At 36.4% G+C, this 5,042-nt stretch overlaps 1 pseudogene; it reads left to right on the plus strand.

Annotated features, from left to right (window-relative positions):
• Positions 1-903: 903 nt before the first annotated feature.
• On the plus strand, positions 904-4,757 carry LOC100779484 (casein kinase 1-like protein HD16; annotated as a pseudogene).
• The last annotated feature ends 285 nt before the right edge of the window (positions 4,758-5,042 follow it).

Consider the following 5,042-nt stretch of genomic DNA (forward strand, 5'->3'; position numbering starts at 1 on the left):
CATGTGCCAATTGAGTAATTAGCATTGGTAATTTTTACTCCTCCTTTACATAAAACATATTTAATTTTATTTTTTTATTCAATTTTATCATATTCTTTTGTCATTGTTCTTTTTTCTTTTCATTTTATAGTGGAGAAAAGAAAGTATTGTTGAAGCATTAGATTCTTTTGTTTTTATTGCTCTAATCAGGTTTAGGAAAGGCTTTATGGAGTTCCTAGTGGCAGTGCATTTTTTATTGAATTTGTGACATATAAGAAACATATGTTTTCTGCAATGGCGGAGGATTTGATATAATTGCATGTTAATGCATGAATTGATGATGGATGATGAGGATGTTATCAACATGGTTCCAGCCACCAAGGATGAAGGAAGCACAGCTCCCATTCTTTAGAAGGTTCAAGTAGGTGGCTCACCGCTATACAAAGTAGATAGAAAACTTGGTAAATGAGGGTTCAGACAAGTTTACATTGGTCGTAGCATGGGTGTCAGTGCTGGAGTGTTAGAGGTAGCATTGAAGTTTGAACACAAAAGCAATATGGGTAGCAATTATGGACCACCATATGAGTGGAAAGTTTACAATACATTAGGCAATTGCCACAGTGTTCCATGAGTTTATTACAAGGGGAGGCAAGGTGATTACTATGTTATGGTTATGGATATGTAGGGTTAGGTCTGTGGGATGTCTGGAAAAACAACGCAAACATGATGACTGTGGAAATGGTGGCATATATAGCAATTGAGGCTATATCCATATTAGAAAATATGCATTCTAGAGTATATGTGCATGGTGATGTAAAACTTGAGAATGTTTTTCTTGGCACCCTAGGAACTGTTGAGGAGAAAAAGCTTTTTCTAGTTGATCTTTGATTAGAGGTAGCATTGAAGTTTGAACACAAAAGCAATATGAGTAGCAATTATGGACCACCATATGAGGGGAAAGTTTACAATACATTAGGCGGTTTCCACGGTGTTCCACGAGTTCATTACAAGGGGAGGCAAGGTAATTGTCATACCCTAATTTCGTCTGAGAACTATCATTCGTTGATCTTTTGATCCTTGCTAGTCAAATTACGGTGTTGAATGCTAGTTACAGTGCAAAGCAAGGAACCATTCGATGTTTCAATCAGGAAGACAAAAGATACCAAGAAAGGAGGGAAAATGGTTTTTTCCTTGTTTTTCCTAGGCCTCAACTCGCCCAAGCCAGCATTTGGCTCACCTGGGCCACCAAATAACTTCAAGGCTAAGGGGCTAGGTCGCTTGGGTGAGCTCACTGCTTCAGGGTTAAGTTTCAGCTCGCCTGGGCGTGCTCCAACCGCCCCAAGGTGGGCTTTTTCTTATAAATAGGCATCCTAGGGGTGTTTTAAAGAAAGAAAAGGCTTAGAGGTGGAAAGAATTGAGAGAAGAAAGAAAGAAGAAGAAGAAAGAAGAGGAAACGAAGTCGAGGCGCTACCGAATCGCCACTGCGATCATTCCCTACGTCATTTTCTTGTTCCGTGTTCTTCATGCAATAGTCAGTTGGTTTTGTTCTTCAAGAGTTGAATGTGATCTATGTACCCTTAGGGGTCCCCCCTTGTTATTATGTGCACATTCATCTCCTCCATCTATCATCGGTGATCTCATTTTTTTTGTAAAGTTTAAACTCAACTGATCACTAGTGTCGTAAAATTGTCTTTAAAAAGATTGAAAGTTAATAAACAAAACCAAGATAAAACCAACTCATAACTAAACTTCATTTATCAAATATCACTTGAGATCGTTTCAAAGGTCCAATGTGTAGAAGCAAGTTTCATGATGATGATTCAAGTATGAATCAAGTAGTTTTGATGATGACAAAAAGCCCAAAAGAATGATTTCAAGATTGAGTCAACAAGTTCAAGATCAAGATTAATTTCAAGATTCATGAGAAGAAATAAAGAAGATTCAAGAATTCAAGAGAAGTTGATTTCAAGATTCAAGAGAAGATGAATTCAAGATTCAAGAGAAGAAATCAAGAAGACTTCACAAGGGAAGTATTGAAAAGGATTTTTCAAAAACCAAACATAGCACAGTTTTGTTTTTCAAATGAGTTTTCTCAAAATTTTCTAAGTTACCAGAGTATTTACTCTCTGGTAATCGATTACCAGTTTCCTATAATTGATTACCAGTGATAAAGTTTGATTTCAAAAGATTTTAACTGAATTTGCAACGTTCCAAATGATTTTTAAATGGTGTAATCGATTACAATATATTGGTAATCGATTACCAGTGTATCTGAACGTTGAAATTCAAATTCAAGTGTGAAGAGTCACATCTTTTCATAAAAGACATTGTGTAATCGATTACATGATTATGGTAATCAATTACCAGTGACAAGTTTTGAATAAAAAGTCAAGAGATGTAACTCTTGACATGATTTTCTCAAGGTTATAACTCTTCCAATAGTTTTCTTGACCAGACATGAAAAGTCTATAAAAGCAAGACCTTGACTTGCATTCTATATATCTTTTGATAACTTTTGAACTTCTTTGAACAACTTTTGAGAAATCTTGAAACCTTTTCTACTCATCTTTCTTCTTCTTCTTCCTTTGCCAAAAAGCTTTCTAAGTTTTATGTTTTCCAAACCTTGTTCTTCTACAGAAAACAAAAGTGTGCTATATCTTTTCTTTCTATTCTCTCTTTGCCAAAAAGAATTCAACAAGGACTAATCGCCTGAATTCTTTTTGTGTCTCTCTTCTCCCTTTTCCAAAAGAACGAAGGACTAACCACCTGAATTCTTTTATGTCTCCCTTCTCCCTTTTCAAGAGAATTCAAAAGGACACAGTCTGAGAATTCTATTGATTCTTTCCTTTCCCTTAAACAAAAGATTTCAAAGGACTAACCACCTGAGATATCTTTTGTTTCCCCTTACAAAGATTCAAAGGACTAACTGCCTGAGAATTCTTTGTCTTAACACATTGGAGGGTACATCCTTTGTGGTACAAGTAGAGGGTACATCTACTTGGGTTGTTGTAACTGAGAACAAGAGAGGGTACATCTCTTGTGGATCAGTTCAAGTGGAGGGTACATCCACTTGGTTGTTCAAAGAGAACAAGGGAGGGTACATCCTTTGTGGTTCTTTGCTTGTAAAGGATTTTACAAGGATGAAAGAAATCTCAATAACCGCAGGTTGCTTGGGGACTGGATGTAGGCACGGGTTGTTGTCGAACCAGTATAAATTCTTGTGTTTGTCTTCTTCTTCCCTACACTCTTTAATTTCCGTTGTGCATTTTAATTATCACTTTTACTTTTGATTAAGTTTCTATTACTGTTCTTTACTTTCTCAACTTAGTAGTAAAAGCATAATTGAATCTAGTAACATTAAGAAGGATAAGTTTTCTTAATTAGTAAAGGTTCATTAATAATTAATTCAACCCCCCCTTCTTAATTATTCTGAGGCCACTTGATCCAACACAACGCCTTGACGATTCTCCCCGCTTTTCAAAATTCAAAACATCGTTTCAAGGTCCGATGCCTTAATCGACTCTTTGTTCGCAATTAAAATAAATCTTTCGAAAACATAAAATCAATTTAACACTTAAACATTCAGACTTAAAGAACTACATAGGTATGAATTCCTCATCGCACCTGAGGATACGTAGGAACAAGGGCACCCTCTTGTCAACCCAAAAAAAATAAAGAAATATAAAAAAGGGAAAATACATAATTTTGAAGTCATGTTTTGCACACTCGATTAAAGGTTGTTGTCCCTTGTGACGGGCATGTGGGGTGCTAATACCTTCCCTATGCGTAAACAACTCCCGAACCCTTATTTTCAAAATTCGCAAACCTTTTTTTGGTTTTTCTAACGTTTTCCCTTGAATAAACATTGGTGGCGACTCCACACATTTTCTCCCTAGGAGACGAACGCTTTGGCCTATTTATTTTTGGCTTTCGTCGCCCCGTTGTAAGGTAGGTTGCGACAGTGATTACTAAGTTATGGTTATGGATATGTTGGGTTAGGTCTGTGGGATGTCTGGAAAAACAACACAAACATGATGACTGTGGAAATGGTGGCGTGTATAGCAATTGAGGCTATTCCATATTAGAAAAGATGCATTCTAGAGCATATGTGCATGGTGTTGTAAAACCTGAGAATGTTTTTCTTGGAACCCTAGCAAATGTTGAGGAGAAAAAGCTTTTTCTAGTTGATCTTGGATTAGAAACCCATTGGCAAGATAGTTCGGCAAGCCTTCATCTTGAGTATGATCAACGCCCATATGTATTTAGGGGAACAACTCGTTATGCTAGCGTGCTTGTTCATATTGGTAGAACAAGTAGAAGGAGAGATGATTTGGAATCTCTTGCTTACACATTAATCTTCCTTCTTCATGGTTGGCTACCTTGGCAAGTATACCAAGGAGAAAATAAAGGATTTCTTGTTTGCTAGAAAAAATGGCCACCTCCTCAAAGGCTTTGTGTTTCCTCAATCCTCCACATTTTCGGCAATTTGTGGAGTATGTTGGGAATTTGAGGTTTGATGAAAAACCAAATTATGAAAAGTATATATCACTTTTTAAGAGAACTGTTAGTTCATCCAAATCCAGACATCAAACCATAAACACTGATGGTGACAAAAGCTTAAGAGAGGACAATTGATTGTAGAAGAAGAAAATGATGAGCAACCGAAGAAGAAGGTCAGAATGGGAATGCTAGCAATTCCATGGATTAGTGTGTACAATGGTCATCGACCTATGAAGGAAAGTTACCATTTCAATGTTACTGATGTCCATTTATCCTAAAAGTCTTGATTTTCCCTAAACTTGTGATTGTTGAGTCTGTGGTGCTGATGCATCAATACTTTGAGATGAGATTTGGCTTAGTGTAGGTGCACTAGATTGCATACGTGCACTTGAATTAGTAATCCTAGTTGGTCTAGCCTGTGCTGATCCAAATGATTCACCATGTGTAGACTCAAATGTTGCATCCTTCTTAGATTTCTATTATATGTAATATAAAACAAACATAAGTATAGATAAACCAATGCATTGAATTTCCATGAAACAAACTAATAATTTTTTAAAATA

Source organism: Glycine max, chromosome 1 (genome assembly GCF_000004515.6).
Source record: "Glycine max cultivar Williams 82 chromosome 1, Glycine_max_v4.0, whole genome shotgun sequence".
NCBI lineage: Eukaryota > Viridiplantae > Streptophyta > Magnoliopsida > Fabales > Fabaceae > Glycine > Glycine max.